General features: G+C 39.6%; 1 pseudogene; it reads left to right on the forward strand.

Moving 5' to 3' along the window:
• Positions 1-11,133, forward strand: part of LOC124975179 (kelch-like protein 5) — a 36,466-nt pseudogene extending 25,333 nt beyond the window's left edge.
• Positions 11,134-13,299: the final 2,166 nt, after the last annotated feature.

Here is a 13,299-nt window from a genome sequence, read left to right on the forward strand (position 1 = left end):
CCCAAACTAAAATCTTCTCAATAATGGTCTCTTAAAAACTTATATAATAATAGCAATTTAATTAAAAAATGAATTATATCATTTAATATTTTAAAATTAAATAAATATGTTTACAGTTTTTGTATTACTCTCTACATTAGAAAGTAAACTTAACTATGTTTTCAGAGAATGTTCAAAAGATACTGGCTTATTTAAGTCTAACCATATGGGAAGTATTTTGACACCTTCCCCTGTTAGGGGTTGCTGGCTTAGTTGTGGCTTGATGGTAGCTCCCAGAAAAATGCTCCGCAGACACGAGAACTCATGCAAAAGACTTTATTTTATGGGGACGGATAAGGTCTGCTCAGAGTGGAAAAAGAAAAAGGAAGAAGAACATGGCACATGGCTTCTCCCAGATATTGGAATTTCATGGGCTGGGAGGAACCAATTGTGGAGGAGAATTCTCGCAGACTGACTGATGGATCAATAAATGATAGAATGTAACATGGGAGGCAGCAAGATGGCGGCAGCATAAGCTGGAAATTCCTGTAATGTAAGAGGCGGGCAGAATGCAGACTGACAGTTGTTGGGGAGGCTGTAAATTCCTGTAGTGGAAGAGGTGGGCAGAACGCAGATTGACAGGTGGTGGGGAAGTGGGAAATTCCTGTAACAGGAGAGAAATGTGGCTCTATACCTTACATTCCCCAGAGGGGATGGAAGCGCTTGGCATGTCTGTTTCATGTTTCAGACGTGATATTAGATTGTGCTACTTAATTTACATTAATTCAAAGATTAATATACAATAAAATAATAAGCAGATAAAGAGGCTAAAGATGGCTTCAGAATTATGGTATCTTCCCTATATTTTGTCAAGAGACCCACTTAGAAAAAATTTAGTACACATAAAAAATTGTTTTGGAGGTTCCAGCAATTATTATTAACATTTATTAAATTTTCTAAACTGCTTTCTATAAATAAGTTCAGAGATATACATATTTTGCACATACACAATTATATTGTTCATTTTAAAGCTTATAACATTGTATTAGATTGCATACTACTATAGTATGCTTTTACAGCAATACTTTTCATTCCAGGTTTTTTTCTTGTATTTTATTTATGCAAAACTTTATGTTGGACATTTGGACTATTTTTACTACTTTAAAACAAGGTTATTTAACATATTCATACAACAATGTCTTTATACATAAAGATTATCTTTCCATAGAACCCTTAAAATACAATTGCTGGATCAATGATATAATGTCAGGGACCAAGAAGTTCTCATTCTGAGAACATTCTGACCTTTACAATAAGCAGCAGTGCCCCTCCCCCACTCCTGGCAGATAATTCTGACAGTATGGCGCCTATGGTGCCTTGCCTGCTTCTCTTCTGGGACTTCACCTTCCCGCCGGTGCAAACTTGCAGACTATCAGGAGCCCAATAGAAGAACACAGTCAACCAGCCTGCACCTCGTCATACCCCTCATTCCCTCAGCATAAATACCCGTGAGAATAATAAAAATTTGCAGCTTGATCAGAATTCCTGTCTTGCTATCACTCCCTGTGTCTCTTGTCCCTTCATTCCTTCTCTCTTAGGTTCGCCATCCTTGTTGATGTCCCGTGGGCTGGGACAGTTGGCGCCCAACGTGGTTGACTCAAGCCTTTGTCTGAGAAGCAAATGCCACCCTCCGGGGAAGCCTTGGCCAAGCGGGATTCGGGATCGCCTAGGTAAATGCGACCGGGAGTCAGATCCAGGAGGAGAGTGAGGCCGGCACAAGGTGAGTGACACACCATGGGACAAGCAGTTTTGTCACATGATTTGTTTCTTACGGGTCTCAAGGAGGCCCTCAAGACTCGGGGAGTGCGTGTTAAGAAAAAGGATTTAAGATCATTCTTTTCAAACATAGAGAATTTGTGTCCTTGGTTTCCCCTCGAAGGGTCAATTGATGGTAAAAGGTGGCTCAGAGTAGGAGACTGCCTCAAAGATTATTATGAGACTTTTGGTCCTCAAAAGGTGCCCGTCACTGCCTTTTCTTATTGGAATTTAATTAATGAGATTCTTAAAAGTTCACCCTTTGACAGTGGTACTTTAAAACTTGTAAAAATTGGGGAGCAGGCAATGCAATCCACCTCTCGCCCCCCCTTGGCATGCCCTTCAGTTAGTATTCAAATGCCCCCTACTCAGTCTTCTCAGGACCCTGGGACCCTCCCAGACCCTGGGAACCTCCCAGACCCCACCTTACCAAAGGAGTCCCCTAAAAATCCTCCTAAGGTTTATCCGGTTTTTAAAAGAACTAAAAGCCCTTGATGCCGAGCTTCGCTCACTGGCCTTGGGCATGGAGTTAACACAAACTGGCCCCAAACTCCTTAATACTCATAAGGTGAAGCCACGTGGTCACCCTGTTCTTGCCTTTCCAGTCACTCACAGTCAAGCAGATCAGCCCGCACAAACTGAGGCAGAGAATTTAAAAGGAAGTCAGGAAGAGGAATCAGGGAAGGATCAAGAGGTAGAACCAGAGAGAGAACAAGAGGAGGACCAGGAATCAGGGGATGAGGAGGAGCCCACCTCTGGACAGACTGGAGCCCTTGGTTTTTATAAAAGGCTGAGCCTCCGCTTTCTTGAAAGACTTAAAAAGGCTTGTGTGCAGTATGGCCCCACTGCACCTTATACACTGGCCTTGCTAGAGAACCATAGTACACAATGGCTCACCCCTAATGATTGGAAATTTTTGGCCTGAGCCACCCTCAGTGCGGGTGACTTTCTGTTGTGGAATGCAGACTTTAGGGAATACTGTCAGGAAACTGCCCAAAAATATTCAACCAAGGCTTCCTCTAAATCCTGGACCTATGTTAAACTAGTGGGTAATGTGCCATTTGATACTAACCCTAAACAGGCGTGCTTTCCTACTGGGCTCCTAGCACAGGTTCAAACTGCTGGTTTGCACGCTTGGAGGTGGCTCCCTCAAAAGGTCTCGGCCACCACTTCCCTAGCAAAAATTCGTCAGGGTCCTGATGAGCCTTACAGTGACTTTGTTGCCTGGCTTAATCTAGCTGCGGAGCGCTTACTTGGACCAAGTGAAAATGAGAGCTCCTTTGTAAAATATCTTGCCTTTGAAAATTCCACCCCAATGTGTCAAGATGTTCTTCGGCCCCACAAAGATAAAGAGGACCTTTCTGACTTCATTAGGCTGTGTGCCAGGGTAGGACGGCCCATGCCATGGGTCTCGCCATTGGCGCTGCCTTCACCAAGGCCTTTCACAACCCTGGCCCACGTATTTGCTTTACTTGCAAACAACCTGGCCATTTTGCGTGAGACTGCCCAACAGGGACACTGGGTCAAGGACACATATCTCCTCAAACAGGGGCTAAACCACCTCCGCTCACCCTTTGCCCTAAATGTGGTAAAGGTCACCACTGGGTCAAGGAGTGTAGATCCAAGACCAATGCCCTTGGACAGCTTATTCCCTCTAACTTCTCAGGAAACTCCTCTTGGGGCCAGCCCCTGGCCCCAACCGCCCCCAGAACAAACCCAGGGGCAATAAGGTTTGTTCCCTCTCAGACTCCCAACCCAATCCAAGCCCCCTGTCCTTCTGCACAATCACCTTCCTCCAGCGCGCTACCCCAGGCAGCGCAGGATTGTACCTCTGTGCCTCCACTGATAAAATATTAGACTCTATGCAAGGACCCTAAATAATACCCACTGGGGTTGTAGGCCCCCCTCCACCTCATATGTGTGCTCTTATTCTTGGGAGAGCTTCTACCACCTTACAAGGTGTTCAGGTCTTCCCTGGCATCATTGATAATGATTACACTGGAGAAATTAAAATACTGGCCACAGCTATTAACGAAGTAGCGGCCATCCCTGCAGGAACAAGAATTGCACAATTAATACTCCTTCCCCTCAATTCAGGAAACACTCCTGCCACCCAAAATTCACCATGAAACACAGCCTCTTTAGGTTCCTCTGATGTGTATTGGGTCCAACCTATCTCCCACAAAAGACCCACTCTTACCTTATTTATTGAAGGAAAGAAATTCCAAGGGATCCTAGATACTGGTGCGGACGCCACAGTTATTTCTCAAAAATATTGGCCATCAGAATGGCCCCTCACCTCATCACTAACTGACCTTAAAGGAACAGGGCAATCAAAAAATCCCTTAGTTAGCTCCAGGGTGCTTAATTGGACTGACACAAAAGATAACACAGGAAATAAAGGAACTGTTACCCCCTTTGTTGTTCCTGATCTCCCTGTCAACCTTTGGGGATGAGACATTCTAAGCCAAATGAAAGTTATTCTTGCTAGTCCCGACTCTTTAGTCACTCATCAAATGCTCCGTATGGACTTTATCCCTGGTACAGGCCTTGGGAGGCTAGGACAAGGACAGATTGAGCCTGTACAGCCCATACAAAAAACAGACAAATTTGGACTTGGGTATTGGATTTTTAGTGTCGGTCCCTGACCCTCCTGTACCCCATGCAGACAAAATTATTTGGGAAACTCAAACTCCTGTGTGGGTGGATCAGTGGCTCCTTACCCAAGAAAAATTAGAGGCTGCCTCCATGTTAGTACAGGAACAGTTGACAGCCGGCCATGTGGAACCCTCAACCTCACCCTGGAACACTCCTCTTTTTGTTATTAAGAAGAAATCAGGCAAATGGCGCCTTTTACAGGATTTGCACACTATCAATAAGGTTATGCGCCCAATGCGGGTACTACAGCCAGGCATCCCTACACCGGTAGCTATTCCTAGGGACTATTATAAAATGGTCATCGACTTAAAAGATTGCTTTTTTACTATTCCTTTACATCCTGAGGACAGACCCTATTTTGCTTTCAGCCTTCCCCGCATCAATTTTCAGGGCCCTATGCAAAGATTTCAATGGAAGGTCCTTTCCCAGGGTATGGCTAACAGCCCTAGTCTTTGCCAAAAATATGTTGCTCAAGCAGTAGATCCTGTGAGAGAGCGGTGGCCACAAGTTTATATGTTACATTATATGGATGATTTGTTAATCCCTGCACCTAATACCTATGATCTTAACAATTGTTATTTGGATCTCTATAAAGCCCTTACTGCCTTGGGACTTCAGATAGCCCCTGATAAGGTTCAGACACAGGACCCCTACATCTACTTGGGCCTCAAACTTAAAACTAATCAAATTCAAATCCCTAATATACAATTGCGTGTGGACCATCTCCACACTCTTAACGATTTCCAAAAATTACTAGGGGATATCCAATGGCTAAGACCATATTTAAAACTACCCACCTATGTGCTTTTGCCTCTTAATGATATTTTAAGGGGAGATTCTGACCCTTCTTCTCCTCGAGAGCTTACTCCCGAGGCACAGGCAAGCATTAATTCAAGTCACAGAAGCCATCGCTCAACAATTTGTTACACAAATATCTTATAACCTTCCTTTGGTTTTGGTTATATTACACAACCCTCATACACCCAAGGGACCATTCTGGCAGCAGGATCCATATATTAAAAATAAAGGTTGCCCCTTGCTTTGGGTTCATTTGCCTGCCACATCCTCTAAAGTTATTGCTGTCTATCCTACTCAGGTAGCTTCTATCATATCCAGACAATTGATTTCTGATGTACAGATACTCTCAATCACCATACAAGATCTTCAAGATCAGGTGGATTACTTAGCAGAAGTGGTCCTACAAAATAGGAGAGGTTTAGACCTTCTAACTGCCGAACAGGGAGGCATTTGTCTGGCTTTGCAGGAAAAATGCTGTTTCTATGCCAACAAGTCAGGAATTGTTAAGGACAAGATCAAACAGCTGCAGGAAGACTTAGAAAAATGCCGACGAGCACTGGCTGATAATCCACTATGGACTAGATTCAGTGGACTCCTTCCCTATCTCCTTCCCTTCCTAGGTCCCCTCCTCTGCTTGCTGCTTATCATATCTATAGGTCCTTTGATATTCAACAAGATCATGGCTTTTCTTAGAGCTGAAATTGAGGCTATACAGGCGAAACATATTCAGGTTCATTACCATCGACTGGAGATGATGGATCATGATGGTGATCTTAAAAGACCATCACCCCTGTGAGCTGAACTGGACAGCCAAGGACGGGTAAGATTCATGAGAGCTCATACCAACCTAAGACAGGAAATGAGGGCTAGAGCCTCATTATCCAATGACGGGTAAGGATGTTGCTCTGCCACGGACAACCTAAGACAGGCGCAGTTCCCGAGGGATTGTCACTCCAGCTCTGTACCTGTTCAGGCAAGCTGCACCCCCGCCTCACCACATAGCCTCTATCACCCCCTTAAAATATGACTATTGAAAAATGGTCAATAATTTTATGTAAGAAAGGGGGAAATGTCAGGGACTAAGAAGTTCTCATTCTGAGACCATTCTGACCTTTACAATAAGCAGCAGCACCCCTCCCCCACTCCTGCAGATAATTCTGACAGTATGGCGCCTATGGCGCCGTGCCTGCTTCTCTTCTGGGACTTCACCTTCCCGCCGGCGCGAACCTCACCTTCCCGTCGGGGCGAACTTGCAGCCTATCAGGAGCCCAATAGAAGAACACAGCCAACCAGCCTGCAACTCGTCATACTCCTCATTCCCTCAGCATAAATACTAGTGAGAACAATAAAAATTTGCAGCTTGATCAGAATTCCTGTCTTGCTGTCACTCCCTGTGTCTCTTGTCCCTTCTTTCCTTCTCTCTTAGGTTCGCCATCCTCGTTGATGACTCACGGGCCGGGACAATATAAATTTTTAAGATTTTTAAATAATGTACTAAAATGCTATCCTGAAGTTAATTTAGAAAAATAAGACCATTACCTCTAAAACAAATAGGTCATGAGACTAATTTTCAATGTCTCTACTGACTACAATTTATAGACTTTTAACTCAGTCCACAATTACAGACAAAATCAATTCCTATATTTGGTGAAAACTGGACCTTCTCTTCTTGTAATGCCCTTTTCAACTTAACAACATTGACTTTAACAATATGTAACTTTATTAATATTTCTGTTCAAATAGAAATATTTACTAACTCACTACTTTTTTTTTCTTTTTTGGGGGGTGCTGGGAATTGAACCCAGGGCCTTGTGCATGAGAGCAGGCGCTCTACCAATTGAACTATATCCCCAGCCCAGGTAACTTCTTATAGTTTAATTATGTGTGCAATGCTAGGCCATTGTCTACAATTTAAAGTTAGTAATACTCCAGTTTAGAGTAATTTTTTTCTACAATTTAATTTAAGAAAAATAAAAATATAAAGGGGGAAACAGATCACTATGTAAACCTACTTAATTTCAGAAAATATTTTCTAAAAATTATATTAGGAATTTCACTGCTGCTGAGTGATACATGGAGCAATAGAATGCACCAGATTTTACAATAAGATTTTAAATCTCTAACCACAATATTTATATGTTAGCTTTATTGAGCTCTCAGGTAAGTGAAATTTGTGGGAAATATATTGGGCCCATTTTTTCAGATCCATCTTTAATACCTCCAACAATGTGGACTGGAGAATCAATCCCAATATTTACTGATGATATTCAAATGATGGAAGGTCTTGTAGAAACTACATTACACCCATCCATGTGAATGGATTTGACTCCACTGGCTGTAATGGAACAATATATGCTGGTTTCATGATACACTCTGGTTATGTAGATGTAGCCTATAAGAAAAAGACAGCATAAGGAGTACCTAGGACAACCAATTACACTTGTCCTTGGAACTTTGGATTATGTTCAAACAATTATTAGAATGGGACTTTCTCATATACAGTCAGTCATTTTTATGAAATATCCACCAATATCTTACTCCCTTAATTGTTCTGCAATATAATCTGCTGTCTTTGCTAAATGGATAAAATAGACAAATGTCTTGACAATGTTACATATTTAAAAGGTGATGGGTGTTTTTAGATTGACCTTCAAAAATTGATGAAAGACAGTTATATCAAAATATCTTTAGAAGATTCAAAGCCAGAAAGGCCTTACTTGGCAACATTGCCACTAAATGTGTCACTTTTAATTCTAAAAAGAATTTGCAAAAAACCATATTTAGTCTAAATCTTTAATGCTATAAAAGATCTAAGAAACTAGGCAACTAATTGAACCCTTTAAAATATTTTCAGTATATAAAAAAAGATTGAATGTACAAACATTGTGATTTTTGAAACTCAATGTAATTTGGACTATTCTCTATTATTTGGATATTACTTTTCACTGCTGTTAACCATTTAATTTACACCAAATTAGAATCCAACAAACTCATTGGTATTACACTAGAAAGATGAATAATTCACATTTATATTCTAACAGTTATTTCTTTTATGATAATTTCGTTCATATATATTTTAATATAATCTTTTAGGTTCCTATCTGTTCCCATATTCACTATATCTAGGGGTATGATTTTTTCTGTTAAAATACTATGACCTCTGAAAGTTAAGTATTAATAAAATGATTGAGATTAAATTAAATGCTTTAGCAGCTACTATTACAAATATCAGTAATGAGCCTTTTGCTCTCAAATTTAAACAAAGTCTTAAATTTCATAATGACTGTAAGCACGTATGTTGTTACAACTAAATATCATACTTCCCGATGGGACTGAGAAATAATTAAATATAATCTAATGGACATTTGACATAACAGTAATAATAGCCTGGATTTTGTAAAATCAAATCACTACATTAAGGATATTCAAAAGAATTGATCTCATGGACTCTGCATTTCTGGTTGATCAGATATTTACTAAATTAAATGGTTTAATATTAAAATGATATGTTTGCTATTGATTCTTTTTTATCATGACAACAGGTTGCCATACTTTCAGAAACAAGAGTCAGGACCTCAGAACAATTCTCAGAACCAAGAGCCAGGACCTCAAAGCAACTCTCAGAATCAAGATCTGGAGCCTCAACGTAACTGCCCATAATTTGAATTTTAAAATATTAAAAAGGGGGAGATGTGAGAAGTCATCACTATTTAGCAGAATCAGGCTAGGTTGAGCCATGGGACACAGATGCCTGGCTTCTAGGAACTGTCAGGAAGCATGCAGTTTTGCATAGGGTGGTTCTGTCTCCTTCTGGAATATTCCCCCTTAAGAGAATGGCTCCCCCAACTCCACTCTATTCTGTTCATTACAGAGGCTTCTTCAGTCCTTGTCCCCTTTACCTGTATATTATAAGTAAAGGAGAGTTGGGTGAGTTGTTGTAAGAGCCAAGAGCTGGTATGGTTAGACCCATCATGACCCCTCTCATTTAAAAAGAATATTGGCTCTTGTGTGTTCATTAAGTAGATAAGTTTTTGGGGTAATTGAGTAATGTACAGCCAACATCCAACTCTGGCAGTTCACACTTCTCTCATCCACATGGGATGTGGCAGAGAGGACCCCCACAGAGAAGTAAGCATTTTGTTATGCTTCATGCTTATCTCATTGTAAAAGGACTCTAACCTTTGAGCTGTTTTTCAAGTTTATAAGCTGAAGGTAAAAGATAACATATACCTAATACCTGTCCATAGATCTAAATTGTGTCTGGTAGATCAATCTGCATTTCTACCCTAGTAGGAAAGGCCAGATTTATATCTCTCTCTGAATTCATTTCAGCATTTCCAATCCAACTTTTGTAAGTTTTGGAACTTTGGAGATCATTGAACTGTTTATAACATCATACTTGTTCTTTTATTAATTAATGATTTAAGTAATATGTTTTTATCATCTTTCAAGTTTAACATTATTTGTAAGCATATCATAATTTTATCTTTTTAAAATCAATTTTTCACTGCCTAAATTACACAAAACATTGATTAATAAACCACAATGTATAGAATTTAATGCTTTCTCCCTCTGAATGATTTACACCATTAAAAAAGTGGATGTAGTACATTGCTGCATGATTTTGGCTTCTGGTGTCTTCAATAACTGTACAATATTATGTTGATAAAGATGTGTCCCAAGACCACTGGGTAGTAGAAAAGTTGCTATAGAATAAAACTAAGCAATCAGTCAAGGAAATGATGTTGTGATTAATAAACTTTTAAAGAGCTGGAGTGCTGCTTTTAAATTAATGGACCTTTCTTTCCTACTCTCTTATAAAGGAGATAGTGCTTAGGAATGTGTAATAGGGAGTTCTGTTATCAATTTTTTTGTGCATGAAGATAGGAAATACATTCCTTGTGATCAAACTGAGATTTTCAACTCCTTTTCTTCCTTCACACTTCTCAATAGTTAACTGCTTCTGGGCTGTGCTCTCTAGCACTGCCCCAATACCTGATGGAGTACTAATTATACTGTATTGGAGGTGTTATTCTCAGTTTACTTACATATTCTACAAGACTGTGACTTTTGGCCCAGGGTTTCAGGTTAAGATGCTGGGAACAGCCCAGGAGTGTGTGAGGGACTGAGAATTCCTCTATCCCTCTTGCCCTCCTCCTCAGTCTTGACAAGCTGATCACACCATGACCCCAGGCTGCCTCTAGAGACAGTCACAGATTTCTAGTATTAGTCATACATTATCATTCTGTCATTCAATGGAACCATGTTTATCACAGGATTTTCTTCAAGCCCTTAATCAGGATGAGCAAACATTTAAAAATGGGAACTTATTCAAGACATTAAAAGGTTATGTGATATAATTTTAGTTGCTGCTGATCACAAAGATTGATGCTCTCTTGTCTCTCAGATTATTTTGCTGTCATGCTTACTAATGATGTCATAAGCCAGAAAAAAAGAAATAAAAATGGAAGGTGTAGAATCAAACTCATTTTTGTCCTTGATTCAATATGCATATACAGGCCACACTGAATCAAAAAGAATACTGAATTTCTGTAATCTGCATCTTGCCTTCTTTAGCTTTCACAGGTTGTGGAAGCATGCTGTAAGTTTTTAATAAAATAGCTCCACCTGACTAACAACAGTCTTAGAATCTGTTCTTTTTCTGATGCCTAGAGTTGTACAGGTTTGCATATAGTGGCTCACAATAACTTTTATGGAACATTTTATGGAAGAAATCAGAAGCCAGGAATTTGTATTACTCTAAGCCAGTGAAATACAAAGCTCTTGGCCAATGATGTCATGAACAGTCCAGATGAGGACACAATATTGAATTCTTTTTTACTTGTGTCCCTCAGAATTTGGAACAGAGACAGATCTCAGTAAACTTTTGACTTATATTAGGTTACCACTGTTCTCTTAACTCAAACCATGGTTCCAGAAAATTTTGCTCCTGAGTACAGGAATATCTTCTTACTTTTGTCTACATTGGGCCTAAATTATCATGGACTGTGCTCTTTGATTACAGGTTTAGAAATGCACAAGAGCAGAAGTTTCATCAAGAAGCTTCATTCACTATGCAGTCACTGTGTTTGCAATGAGAACATTTTGGTTTGAATTTGGAGTTGGTAGCACAATCTAAGAATACTTTCAAGAAGCAGAAAAATGTTTTCATTTCAAAGCATTTGTACCATTGGTTCTGGTATATGCTGTTAGATTGAATTTTCTGGAAATGTTTACCAATGGATTTCACTTTCAAAAAGTGATCCTCTTTAAAGTTTCACTGTTCTTCAAGATGTTGGTTCTAATAGAAGAAGAACTCTTATGAGTCTCATTTGTATATTTTGCTAGAAATCTTTTTTGAATTTGTTAGCTGAAAACACCACAGATGTGCTTACCAGCATAGTTTCAGGAAGCAGCTTCAACCTGTATGTTCTCACTCAGAACACTGTCAATTGAATTTGGATCAATAAGCACAAAGCAAATGTGCTTTTGAACACTAGGTTTCCTGCTTTCAATTCAAAGAGTTTGTAACATTGAAACAGGCAGTTCATTTGAAGGGGAATGGCACTTGAAATGAGTTTTCTGAAAAAGTGTCACAAATGGACTTCAATGAATCCCTGCGAAATTGACGTTCTCTGTAGTTCCCACCATGTTCCCTCAAAATGGTTCTCCCAGGTACAAGGAACCGCTTGCTACCTCTGTTCTTACATTGGGTTTGAAACATGCTTTGTGCTGTTTGAAAACAGCACAGTATTTCCAAACAGGAGAAGTTTCAGAAAGAAGCTTCAACCTGTGTGCTAATCTGGATGAGAACACTACTCTAGTTTGAATTTGGATGAGGTAGCACTAAGGGAGAGCACTTTCAAGCATCAGAACTAATGGTTTAATTTCATAGCATTTGTTCCATTGCCACTGGTATATGCTGTTAAATTGTGTTTTTTAAAAATGTTTAACCTGTGGATTTCAATGAGACTTTTAGAAATTGTTCCTTTACAAAGGTGCACTCTGCTTTAAGAAATCGATCCTAATAGAAGCAAGAGCTCTCTTGTGAACCCAGTGTGTATTTTGCGCTTGAAGTGATTTTTGAATGTATTGGCCAAAAACACTTAATAAGTGCTTAACAGGAGCAGTTTCAGTAAGCAGCTCCAACCTGTATGCTCCCACTCTGTTGTCAGTGAGAACAGTGTGGTTTGAATTTGGATGAATAACACAAAGGAAAAGTGTGCAAAAACACAATGTATAACAATTTCAAATTGTTTGTAACATTGAAGGAGACACTTAATTTGAAGCAGCAACTGCATATGAAGTGACAGTTCAGAAAAGTTTCACAAGTGGATTTTAATAAACTGGACAATTGATGTTCTCTGTAGCACCACCATGGTCTCAGAAGACAATGCTCCTGGGTACAAGGGATATCTTGTTACCTTTGTTCCTACTTTGCTCCTGAAATATCCTGGAATGCATTGTTTCACTACAGCTTAGAAGTGTCTAAGAGGAGAAGTTTCAGTAAGAAGCTTCATTCTGTGTGCACTCACTTTGTTTGCATTGAGAAAATGGTGGTATAAAAGTGAATGTGGTAGATCAAAGCAAGAGCACTTTCAAACACCAGAAGAAATTATTTTATTTCAAAGCATTTGTAGCATTGGTAAAACATACATGTTGTTAAACTGAGTTTTCTGAAAGTGTTTCACCAATAGATTTCTTTGAGACTTGAGAAACTGATCCTCTTCAGAGTTTTACTCTGCTCCAAGAAGTTGGTTGTAATAGAAGCAAGACCACTCTTATGAGTCCCGCTTGAATATTTTACCTACACTATATTTTGAATGTGCTGGAACACCATAGGTGTGCTTAACAGTGTAGTTTCAGCAAGAAGCTGCAAACTGTATGCCCTCACTCTGGTTGGAATGGGAACACTGTACTTTGAATTTGGATAAATTTTACAAACAAATGTGCTTTCAAACAGCAGAAGCAATAGTTTCATTTCAAATCATTTTTTGATATTGGCAACTGGTTATTCTGTTAAATTGTGTTTTCTGAAAAAGTCTCACC

This window comes from Sciurus carolinensis, unplaced genomic scaffold, assembly GCF_902686445.1.
Source record: "Sciurus carolinensis unplaced genomic scaffold, mSciCar1.2, whole genome shotgun sequence".
In the NCBI taxonomy this organism is placed as follows: domain Eukaryota; kingdom Metazoa; phylum Chordata; class Mammalia; order Rodentia; family Sciuridae; genus Sciurus; species Sciurus carolinensis.